Consider the following 13,429-nt stretch of genomic DNA (forward strand, 5'->3'; position numbering starts at 1 on the left):
CTTAAAGCCTCCGTCGCGAAACCCCTGAGGCAAAAAACCACGATACGGAAAACCTTACTGAGACGCCGTCGCCGCCGATCCCATCTCGGGGGATTCTGGAGATCTCCTCCGGCACCCTGCCGGAGAGGGGATTCATCTCCCGGAGGACTCTACACCGCCATGGTCGCCTCCGGAGTGATGAGTGAGTAGTTCACCCCTGGACTATGGGTCCATAGCAGTAGCTAGATGGTTGTCTTCTCCTCATTGTGCTTCATTGTTGGATCTTGTGAGCTGCCTAACATGATCAAGATCATCTATCCGTAATTCTATATGTTGTGTTTGTCGGGATCCGATGGATAGAGAATACCATGTCATGTTAATTATCAAGTTATTATACATGTGTTGTTTATGATCTTGCATGCTCTCCGTTTCTAGTAGAGGCTCGGCCAAGTTTTTACTTTTAACTCCAAGAGGGAGTACTTATGCTCGATAGTGGGTTCATGCCCGCATTGACACCTGGGGGAGTGACAGAAACCCCTAAGGTTGTGTTGTGTTGTTGCCACTAGGGATAAAACATTGGCGCTATGTCCGAGGATGTAGTTGTTGATTACATTACGCACCATACTTAATGCAATTGTCTGTTGTTAGCAACTTAATACTGTTGTTAGCAACTTAATACTTATCATGTCATGTATATGCATTGTTATGCCCTCTCTATTTGTCAATTGCCCGACTGTAATTTGTTCACCCAACATGCTTTTATCTTATGGGAGAGACACCTCTAGTGAACTGTGGACCCCGGTCTATTCTTTAATACTGAAATACAAATCTGTTGCAATACTTGTTTTACTCGTTTTCTCTGCAAACAATCATCTTCCACACAATACGGTTAATCCTTTGTTACAGCAAGCCGGTGAGATTGACAACCTCACTTGTTTCGTTGGGGCAAAGTACTTTGGTTGTGTTGTGCGGGTTTCACGTTGGCGCCTGGAATCTCTGGTGTTGCGCCGCACTACATCCCGCCTCCATCAACCTTCAACGTGCTTCTTGGCTCCTCCTGGTTCGATAAACCTTGGTTTCTTTCTGAGGGAAAACTTGCTGCTGTGCGCATCATACCTTCCTCTTGGGGTTGCCCAACGAACGTGTGAAATACACGCCATCAGTCCTCCTAGAGGACAATTCTTCGGGACCTCCTTGAGGATAATTCTTCGGGTCCTCCTAGAGGAAGATTTCGTCGGGTTCTCTCTTGAAGACAATTTCGTCGGGTTCTCTCTTATATACTTTAAATTTTGCTTTCTCCTGTACAAATAAACAAACTTTTTCTATCCTTTCGTTGACTCTCTTTTTTGCATGCGGTGTTAGATGCTCAGATTCGATGATATGTAAAGCAAATATATGCCACGCAGCCCCCGAGCGTCGGGTGCGGCGAAAGTAAATGATAATCAACTTTATGTAAAATAAAGGAACACTTAGCTTTTTGGACACGACGAAGTCGATGCGCGATGAGGTCTTCGAGTGCAGCGAAAAAGTCGAGCCGAAGTAGAAACCATAAAATAATGAAAGTAAACGTCGCCAAATTATTGATGGAGAAATAGCCGAGCCCCCAAGCGCTATTGAGGTGATATCATGATTGTTGCTTAGATGTTGTGTCGTAGTTGCGACCCGAGGCGAAGTCATGGTCGAGCCCCCGAGTGTTTAGCCATGATGTCGAAAGAAGTTGACGGAGTTGCGACGTCATATAAGGTGACGCCATTTAAGATGAAGCCATAGACAATAATATATGAAGATGAACCCCAGATGAAGTATTTGAGATGAATCCATATTGAAGATTACGCCATTAAATATAGAGCATATATTGAAGATAAATTCATCGATATCATAGAGGATGAATCCATTGACCCGAAGAATCCAGTAATAACCATAGAAGATGAATCCGTTGATATCATAGAAGATGAATCCATTGATTCGAAGAAAATAGTTCCAGTAATAATTATAGAATATTAATCCATTGAACCGAAGAATCCAGTAATATAGAAGATGAATCCGCCGAAGAAAATAAATCCAGTAATAATCCTCGATAATAAATCCAGTGACTCGAAACGCCTCGGGTAATGTTGTATAAGAGTAAGCCAGTAATATTCATATAGATGAATCTTATAAGATGAATCCGATGAAAAAGAATCCAATAAGCCAAAGAAAATGAATCCATTTATCCGAAGAAGGTAATTTCACTAAGCCAAAAATAAATCCACGGAGCCGAAGGAAATATATCCAGAGGCGATGAAAAGAAATTCACCAAGTAATCGAGTGTATTTGTGGTAACAAAGTAATGGCACAGCTCCCAGTGTTGGGTGTATTTGCTTTAATATTGTAATGGTGCAGCCCCCGAAAATTCGGGTATGACGAAAGTAAATAAATAATTGAATCTTGGAGGAAAATGAAAACTTAGCTTTTTATCGGGTGCGACGGAGCCGACATGAAAGCAGATCATATGGCGGACGCAATTGATGTAGTCACGCGGTGCCTGGATGGCGTAGTCGATGTTGCGGACGTAGAAGACAAAGTGACGCGGTCGATACGGCGGGTCCACGACGGGTGAACCCCCGAGCGTGGAGAGTCTGTGATATCGAGTAGTGTCGTCGAAACAAAGTAGTCGAAGCTGTTGATCTTTCATCGAACGGTGATTTGGGAAGTGTGTGCTGAACACGGATGCTCGCTGGTGGATGAACGGAGTATTTAAATGATTCTTTGACCTGTACTCACGATAGGCTCCATCAAGCGCTATTTTTTTTTTCTACTTTTTCCTTTTGAACTTCCTTTTTCTTCAGTAGATAATACCAAAACAAGTGATTCCTCCGCTCACGGGATTGCTTTTCTTCGATTGCTTCAGGTTTCTTCGGGTTGATCTGGATCCCTCACGCGATTGCGCGTGGCTGCTTGACTTTTTTTTTCTTTTTCTTTGCTTGTAAAGTAACGCTGGTAAGGAGCAATTGACCTGTATGTGTACGTAGAACCTGATTGATGTCGCTGCTTTGCTCCACGAAACCGTGCATCATGGAAACCAATCGAGGCTCTTAAGTTGTCTTTCCGATCTGCAGCGCCATGATCCCATGTCGTGGCTGCGTTGGTGTAAATACTTTGCGCTGTCGTTGGATGACTAATTCTTTTCTTTTGATGATGAAGGATCCCGCCCGGATGACGAAATCCAGTCGCCGCGATCCCCACAGACGGCGCCAATTGACGAGGGATCACCTCGGCAATGCCTACGTATTGTAGACTAGGGTTTCGGGAGAGAGCGACGATGGAGATTCCGGGGACGAGATTAGGCACACGACGTACCCAGCTTCGGGTCCCCTCGGTGGAGGATCCCTACGTCTCGCTAGCAATCCAGTATATGAGCATAATATGTTTACATGGTGCCGCCATAGGCGGAGCTATGTTGTTTATATTCTGTCTATCTGTTGGCCTCCCTCTTTCGGGTGCCCTGGCTAGCTTTATATATGCAACCAGCCTAGGGTTTTACAAGAGTCCTAGTCGACTACTTCTTCGGGTTGCCTTGTTGGGCCTTCTCCATATTTGGTCTTCTCCATATTGGACCGAGCCAGGTATACTAATAATGGGTACCCGAAGGGTATGCCCATGTCACTAGGCGACCAACACCTTATAGTAGAGGGGACGCTAGAGCTATTGTGTTAAAAGATGAAGTGGCAGTATTGTACATATGGGAAGAGAAGGTTGTTCATGCAACTATGCAAGTGAAGGTTGGTACAATATATGTAGAGATATCATTACGTGCATAACTAGAGGTTGGTGGTAAAGTCGTTTCTACTTTATAGCTATTATACACGTGTATTGCACGTTTTCACAACAGACATTGTATCATATAATTAGCGACCAACAAAATAAGAATGATGCAAGCTTTTTGGCAAAGAAAAATGGCTACCCAAAACCATCCTCGCTGGTGCATTTTTTCTTGGAAATTAGCACAAAAATGTGGCCTATACAATACAAAAGGAAGAAAGGATTTTAGTGTGTTGATAAAGTATAAGATATTTTCCTTGTGGTGGTAATTATATGGCTTACAAGCATTACTTGATAAAGACATGTAAAATACAATCAGTAATTAATAGAAGAAAAAAACCTTGCATTTACTGTTCAGAAATTTTAGGTAACACGTACATCTTAGGGGGAACAGACGTGAATTTCTTTTAGTTATCCTCACCTCGTCATTCAAATGATCTTCACCTCCTTGTCATTCTCTTTCTCACCACTATATTTCTCCTTCAAGCCATATTTCTCTTGTTTATCTCACGTTAGTACCTTCCACCCAGTTGCGAGTTTACCAGAAAACACCTAGGGTCAACAAGTGTAATTATGCTTCCGCACAACTAGATCAACTCAGAAAGTGTTATAAATCTAAGTCCTTGTCATGATCTTGGGGACGACACGCACTGGTGAATTCATGAGCATGCAGGACAACCAGTGCCACACCTGGCATGAGCATGAGCAAAACGCTCGTTGTCGCTTAACAAGCCAAAGCCGTGTTGCTATATATTCAGAATAGCATGTGCATTAGGAAAGCAATTTATTTATAAATTGAAACTTTCATAATCGCCGGTCTCAGATCACTCACTTAGAAGTTTATGAGCCGTATGCTTTCCAAACTGGGGTATAAACTCATGGGTAAGCCGTTTCAGCTACTTGGTGTCAATTCCATACTCTCTGGTGTTGCTATTTTGTAGAATTGCTCATGATGGTAGCCAAATGAATATAAAAACAACACATGTGGAAAACACAAAACACTTTCTTTTTTTTGTCAAACACTAACTCATTAAGGCAGAGCCATACAGACAAAAATAAAGATGTAGTGCCCACACAAATAAGATAACGCTCTTAGACTCACTGGCAAAGCTACATTGGGGCTGACCTGGGTCGTGGCCGTCCAACATTTTGGTCAGTCCGTTGTATTTCTTGCTGGCCAAGCCCACCAAATCTTCAATTCTGAAGAAAAAACTTGGTCTACTGCAACCCGGCCTGTCCAGGTTTTCCGCTAAAGCTCCGCCACTACTCCGCCAATATACTGCTCCTAGAAAAAGCATACGCCCTGGGAAAGCAAACACGAGACAAAATGAAAGGAATTTCTATATATAGATAAACCATAGGTATATAGAATACATTTATAACTTAACAACCAAGTTCAAGACTGATAGTTGTTTGACGATAATTATCAGTTTTTGAGAGTTATACTCTGATATATTCGAATCTACTTTTAAACTAGGCTAGAACGTCCTTTGGTGTCCATAGCGCGACTGGCTCGGTTGGGTCATCATCTAGAACACCATCCAACTAGAATTAAGCACGGTTTAGATCGGATGACAGAATGATCCCGCCTCTCTCTAGAAAAAAATAGTCATTCAGCCACATTGGTTCGACAATGCTTATATCCAAACACGATAATTCCTCAATAATTATCCAAACACAATAAATCGATATTGATCGCAATTTGCCAAATCTGAAACAACGTACATGTCAAATAAAATTCAAAACAACACCAAAGCAGAAAACTTCAGTTCAAGCTAGCCCGGTAAATTTGTAGTCAAGCTGCTAAGAAGTGGGCCGCAGCTACTAAAAGGACAGGCTAGATGTACACTAATGAATGACTAGTCGAAACAAAGAAAGCTCCAACACCCTTCTCTCTAAAATATCAAGCAGCTAATTGTCTCCCAGATTCACTTTGCGAGATTGTTCTACCGGTGTTTCTGATGCCTCGCACTCCAATGTGCTCTCATATCTTTTATGTTCTTCTCTAAGCATCTCTTTGATTTGGTTATGCAACTAACACCTAGATGCAATGAGCTAGTTCCGACCAGCAAGTTATAATAGAGGAGACGGTACAGCTATTGTGAAGGTTGCCACTATATGTAGAGATTGTGCCTATTCTAGTCTGTACTTATAGTTGGTCTGCGTTCTCGCAAAAAACTGCATATCATTGAAGTAGCAACCAACCAGATGTCGAAAGAGTAATGCGCGGAAAAAGGAAAAAACTGACAACCCTATAGTCATGCATGCTCGTTTGTGATTTTTTTTTTTCAGAATTTGGCTCCGAAGTGTGACATATAGGAGACGGTAGAGCTATTGTGATCTGGTTATCTTACTAACACCTATTCTAGTAATTGTTACCAGGAAAAACGTTTGCACACGTCCAAACCGCTCCGTCTCCCACCTCTCTCTCTCTCTTCCCAACCCCGTTGAGAGTCCTCTCCTCCCTCCCGGCTCTTCTCCCCATCTCCCCTGTATAGTGGTAGGATTAGTTTGTTTCCCCAAGTGGAGTATGGCTCTATGCCGCTAGTTTGGAGCGGTTTGCTCGATCTATCCGGCCAGATCGAGTGTCTAGGGTTCGTCCTCTTCGTCCTTTGGCTCCAGTGGCCGGAGCTGCAGGCGACGACGGCGAGCGCCGCTTCCTTGAATAAAGCTGAAGACTTTGGTCGGAGTGATTTGGAGACGGAAAGCTCCACCCCCATGTTTCTGTCCTGCCGTGGTGGTGAGGGGAAACAAAGTGGTGCAGCTCTCCCCTTCTTCAAATGGCTTCTTCCCCGACGGTGGATCTTCCCTAACAAGTGCATCCGAGCCGGTAGCAATCTTTCCACGGCTATCCTTGGCCATGGAGGCCAATTTGCAACCTCCAAATCGGAGGCTACTCTCCGTCTTTTCTGCTGGAGCTCGACGCCTAGATGCTGCCAAGTGGTTCGTCCTCGGAAGCCTCAAGGTAGCCAGCGACGACGGTTTCTCGCCGGAAAGGTGCGCTCGAGTGCTCTCGCCCTGCTCCTCGGCGGCGACGCCTTGAGGACGCCGGCGGCTGGTGGCAGAGATACCCAGGGTCTTGATTGCTTTTCCAGTTTCTTTGCTAGGGTGTTTCTTGCAAAAGTACAGATTTTATCTTCAAATGTTTGGTTTTTTAGGACGAGTGATGTAAAGGGTCTGTATGAAAATTATACCTGCCACGTGCTATGCTAATATATTATCCACTTTCTTGTTCAAAAAAAAAAAACACCTATTCCAGTCTGTACTTATAGTTGGTCTGCGTTTTACAACAAACTGCATATCATTTAGGCAGCGACCAACCAGATATTGAAAGAGTTATGCACGACAAAAAGAAAACTGACAGCCCTAGAATCATGCTCGTTTGTGATTTTTTCTTTTCAAAATTTGGCTCTGAAGTGTAACACATGAGACAAGGATTCTGTTTTGATAAAATATAAGCATATTTTTATTTGTGTTGCTATAATTGTATGGCAACGAGGGTTTACTGCCCAGTTTTTTTTTTTTTGAAACATAGATATATTAAGTCAGCAAGCCGCCTCATTAAAAACCTTTCAGCCCCCTTCGGTACGCTGGAAGGAAAAGAGTGCGTCTGGAACTTGCTGCTTTTGGGTCACAAAATGTTTACATCGTTTACAAGGGATTCAAGAATAAAGCTAGGTGGATCATCGACCCAGTTACAATTTGACATAGCAGAAAAACACTCCCTAGCTAAAATATGTGCCACCATATTTGCTTCCCGAGGGCAGTGAGCAAATGACACATTACCAATTGATGCCACCAAATCCACGCAATCAGCAAAAATAGCAGCAGACTCATTGTGCCATTGTTGATCCCCCGAACAAGCCTCGACCGTCTCTAGAGAATCGGATTCAGCTATCAGATTTGAGACTCCCATTTCATTTGCCAACGCCAAACCTTCTTTCATCGCTAAGGCCTCCACCATTTCATTTGGGTTTTACTGCCCAGTTGCTGTATTTGTGTTGCTATAATTGTCTTTTTACCTCGCCTTACTGCCTTACATCCAGTTGTGGGTCCAACACAGGTAACAAAGAATTATCAGACCCTGAATCTCACGACCTCACAACCCAACAAAAATGAGTCGTAATATTAGAGTTTTATTACCAGGATTCGTGGTGTGCCAAAAAATAACTCTTGCTGTCCATATTAACAACTCTGATGGATCAAAAAACGAAAGCCGAAACCTGTCTTCTAACAACTGCAACTGCGCTTCATTACCTCCGGACCAACTCAGCAAGAGTTAAAAATCTGCGGGAATATTGCAAATGCAAAGCCAAATGTGCAGGAATACTGCTATGGCAGATTTTAATGTAGACTGAACACAGATTTATTTCAAATATGGTGGCGCACTGACACAGTTGCGTCTACCAGCACGTTCAAGTATCACAATTTCGGTTCAGAATAATAAAGGATAGCTGCAGCCATAGGCCACAGCAACACTACCCACAGACTGGTTCAAGACTCACATAAGTACGAATGACGGAATGACAGCTTAGCTCGCACAAGTACTATAAGAGGCTCCTTTATAGGATATAGCTATGATTATTACTAGTAATGACTCTACTAAATAGGATAGTCTTCTGACAGAGATCAGAATTGCAGCCTCTCTCCCTATCACGCCGAGAAGAATTAACTTATGCCGTAGCTTGCTTCATCAACATGAGATCATGGTGATCACCCCCGTCCTCAAGTCTTCTCTTCATCCCCCTAAAGTCAGAAAATAGAATTGAACATCAGAAAAGGAACATTGATATATATTTGTTTACAAGAGCTGGCACAAATTGCTACAAACCCAATCTTCAAAAAAGAAATGCTACAAACCTTAAGTAGTTTTCCTCGATGAGCTTGTGGATGCCTCGGCGTCATGCCGCGGCGTGTTCCGGTTCCAGGCCAGCACAGGCTCCTCCCGGACCGGATTCACTGGGGTTTCAATTGATTGCTAAAAGTCTTCGTCATACTCCTCATCAGACGCGTCCTCGTAAGCATTCACCTCAACCTGGTAGCGAAGGATTCCTCCTATCCCACCAAAGCCCCTGCAGAACTGAGATCCCTCCTGTGACTTGTTCGTAATAAACTCCAGCGTGCAGCCAAACTGCCGGTAGTTTTCAGCAAACCACTCCAGGAGCAAGGTCTTGTCAACGACCTCCAGCTCTGCAGATGTTGCCTTGTCTTTGAAGTTGCCCTGATCTGCCTCCTGTGCCTTGTTGAAGTGCTTCACAATAGTTTCCCCTGTGGCAGAATTCTTCAAGCTATATCGATTGATATCCAGATTTTCCCACACAATCAGTGTCTCAACTGCACCCATTTCAAGGGCAGCCATTGTGTCATCCACACCAAAAACATACTTCCCGGTGTCTTGGCTTATCTCCTCAAAGTACTTCCCGATCAACTTCTTTTCCTGGATGAACTTGACATTGGAAAGCACTTCAGCAGACAACTCAATGGCCTGGTTGAAGCCATTCTCTCCACCATAAGAGACATCAACCACATTGAGTATCTTGGTTGCCAAGCGCTGATCAAACATGTCAGATTGACCCAATTCAGTCTTGAAGTCAGCAGAACCAGCTAGAATGAGCCCAGAAACATTTGGCTGGCTAGTGGAAGGATTGATGAAGAATTGTGTAGCGAGTTCAGCTGTCTTTCGCACGTAGTTGTGGCGTTTCTCCATGCGAAGGCGGGCAAAGCGAAGTGCTGATTGCCCTCCTCGTCCATGCTTCTTTGGGAGATCAACAGTGAACTTGTGAAGAACCTCCCTGGTATTGCCACTCAGTGTTCCAAAAAGTGTTCCATTACCATCCATGACGATGAAGCCAAACTTATCATCAGACTCAAGCAGCTCATTCAACGCCTCAGTGTGGAACTTGTTGTCACAGAGATACAAGGAGGCATTAATTGGCCTGAATGGCTCAAAGTCAAAGGTGACTTTCTTTTCTTTGCCCTCATCGGTCACAATGGTTCCAGTGTAGAGCACTAATCCATTGGGGGAACTCGATTGTACAGCTTCAACCTTTGCTGAGCAGAGGTAATCGCAGCCAAGACAGACTGCCTGTTGACCCTGCTCTTGATGTTTGAGGCAGTTCCATACTCATCACCCAACATCTTAGTGACCCGAGAGACCTGATCACGGGGCGGCATGATCAGTGATATCATACTTGTCCCATTCCCACGGGCAGCATCAAGTGCTTTGATGAGCTTCTTCACTTTCCAGATCTCAATGTTCTTGTCGTTCTCTTGACCGTCAGCCATCTTGGTTGTGTTCCCACCTCTGCCTTCACCTACAAGTTAGAACATTCAGAGTTAGTCATAAATAAAATGCTAATAGGAGCTGCCTACAAGAAAACATGTTATTCCAGGAGCAGAAGTGGGATTAAATCATAAAGAGGAACTGCAACTTTTATTTATTCTAGAAAAGAAGGATTATAGACATGCAGTCATTGACAGGAAAGAGAACTCCAAATGCTGAACTAGTTAATGTACAGAGAGTGGCAGATATAAAAACAACATTTATCATGATGAGTACATACATAACCTGCATAATCACAGATAATTGTGGCAAATTGATAAAGATTAAGAAGCACCAGGCCAGATAGAACAGTTACAAAGGCACTCAGTACAAAATCTATTTCAACAAACAGAGCACAGAGCAAAACAGAGTTTATAAGAACACTAATTATCACCATACAAGATCAAAGGTCAATAATACTAGAAAAAAAAGATGCATCCAGTCTTCCTTTTGAAGGTAAAATGATCTTTTATTAAGAGCAGATCTTAACATATTAGAGAACAAATAACCACAGCCTAAAAAAAGACGTAAATTGTGCTAATGTGAACTTGGATTATTGCATGTATGTACAGCCGCACGAACAATTGAACAGTGCAGCAGAGGAGATGATCCTAATATCATTGGGACCCAGCACTCAACTACAAACTATTAACTGTAACCTCTAAAACAAATAAAAGAACCAGTCCAGTTTCACTGTTGAAGGTAAAATAATCTTTTTTAAGAGCAGCCCTGAATTATTTTAGGACAAACAAAAACTAGCTAAAAGAAGGTAAATTCTGGCATGTACACTTGGATTTATGCATGTATGTACATATGATGGTATTACAGTAATCACAGAGCTGATGATCCTAAGATCCTTGGGACCCAGACTTCGTATACAAAACTACTAGCACTAACCTCTAAATACCAGAGGCACGACAACATGAGGAAACAATTTGCACCTCCAAGCACAGAAAAAACCATGAGCTATCTAGAATAATGTGTACACTATTCCAGGAGCATAAGTGGAGTTAAATCGAAACATCGTATAAATAGGATATTTGTATAAAAGAAGAAGGATTATAGACATGCAGCCTTAACAGGAAAGGGAAGTCTAAATGCTGATCTATTTAATGGACACATGATGCAAGATAGGATTTGTCACAATGTCAAAACAATAGTTATCACCATATCAACCTTAACAATAGTTATCATGGTGTATACATATACATATTCTGCATAATAAAAGAGAAGTGTGAAAAAATTGATAAACACTTAACAAGCTTCAGACCAATGAAACAATTACAAAGAATCTTAATACAAGATCTTTTCAACAAATAGAACAGACCAATAGTGTTTATATGATAACTACTCATCACCATGTAAGCTCACGGGGAAAGAGTATTAAAACAAAATGCTTCCTATTTCACTGTTGCAAGGTGAAATTATATTTTTATTAAGAGCAGACCCTGGCATACTTCAGGACAAACAACCACAGGCCAAAAGAAGACACTAAACGCTTGCCTGTCAACTTTGATTTACGAGTATATGTACAGGACCATAATATACAAATGAAGGACCAGATAATCATAATATACAAATACAGGACCAGTTAAACAGTGCAGCAGAGTTGAGGATGCTAAGATCCTTGGGACCCAGCCCCCAAATGCAAAACTAGCCACAGTAACCTCTAACTAGCAGACAAACGAAATAACTTTATCAGTAATTATCCAGTTTTACTGTTGAAGGCAACATGATCTTGTTTAAGAGCAGATCCTGGCATATTTTAGCAACAAACAACCACAGCCTAACTGAAGGCCGTAAATTCTGACATGTACAATTCCTCAATGTAACACATGCAAGGACAAATGCAGGACCTGACCAGCTGCGCATGATAATTACGCCCAAAGGTTCAGACAGGAGGCGAAAAACATCTTGCGAAACAAATTGCACACCAAATCCATCACCTTTCATGTCTCTAATCGACAAATTACTGCTGACAAAGTGACAAGTCGTGGCTGTCGTAACCATCCCCGCGAAATCGACCTCGATCAGAGCAACGCGTGCATCTATTCCTACACGCGCGCGCGAGATCGATTCCCAACAGAAAAAGAAGGAATTAATGGCCCTGTGGTTCGCCCGACGGAACCGGCGCCGCGCTCCCCTGCACCGGCGGCGGATCGGCCGAGACGCACCGCGCGCTATCGATCAGACATCCACTAGTAAGAAAAAATCCTAAAAAGGCACTACGAACACCGAGAGAACGCTTGCCACGATCGAGGGGACATTCAGATCATAATCGAGCTAGAACGGAACAGGAAACAAGCAATCATCGCGGGGGGTCGGGGTGGCGGCGTTACCTTCGCAGGCCGGCGGCAGGAGGCGGCGGGGGAAGCCGGGGCGCTAGGGTTTGGCTCTCTCCGGTCTCTCGAGAGAAATCTCGGCTGGGGCGGTGGCAGGTTCGAATCAATCCGGGGAGAAAAAAATCTGGGGCCGGCGGCTTTATATGGAGATCGTGTGGAGAACACCCGATGGCTCCGAAGCCGCTCCGAACTCTGCGCCGATGCCACCAGAACACTCCTGGAACGCGCCAGAGCCGCACGATCGGGATCGGACGGTCAGGACGGGTCGGTGCTTTCCTTGGAACAGCCTGGCTTCACCAATGTTTCTATTTATTTTTCTTTTGGTTTTGGTTTTGGAAACGGACGCGTGGCGTGGAAGACCCGCCAGCTGGCTTTGACCAATCCCAGCTGGTTTTTTCTTTCCTTGACAGATAATAAACGCACAATTTTTTGTGCTGCCGTGATTGCCAAGTTGCCACGCATATTTGTGAGGAATGATTTTGTCTGAATCAGGTACGTAAAGAACATTATATAGGAAGTTTTTTCTTTTTGTAGAATACTACCTCCGTTTCAAGGAATAAGGCGTGCACGTATTCCAAGACGAACTTTGACCATAAAAATTGAGTAATACAATTTTGATTATATTATATGTAATTAGCACCGTTGGATTCGTATTGAAAAGCACTTTCTAATAATGCTAATTTCATACAAATAATATTTATATATTTGAAGTAATTCTTGGTCAAACAAAAAGCATGTAAAACAAGAACGCCTTATTCCTTGAAATGGAGGTAGTATTTGTGTGAGTCATGGATTTTTGAGTTTTGGATGTTGACGATCCGATGCGGCACATTCAAGCTTGCTCCGCCGAAAGGCGTTGAATCTGCCCTCGCTCGTCCTTCCTTCCATAAAACATGATATCTGTGCTTCTACAAAAAATGGTATCCATCATCTTCATGACATTACTCAAAGTCTCTATCTACAATTGCACATGTACCATTTAATT

The 13,429-nt window shown here is 43.1% G+C and overlaps 1 pseudogene; it reads right to left on the bottom strand.

Annotated features, from left to right (window-relative positions):
* Window positions 1–8,132: 8,132 nt before the first annotated feature.
* On the bottom strand, window positions 8,133–12,547 carry LOC124664546 (annotated as a pseudogene).
* Window positions 12,548–13,429: the final 882 nt, after the last annotated feature.

The sequence above is a fragment of the Lolium rigidum genome, chromosome 6 (assembly GCF_022539505.1).
Source record: "Lolium rigidum isolate FL_2022 chromosome 6, APGP_CSIRO_Lrig_0.1, whole genome shotgun sequence".
Lineage (NCBI taxonomy): Eukaryota > Viridiplantae > Streptophyta > Magnoliopsida > Poales > Poaceae > Lolium > Lolium rigidum.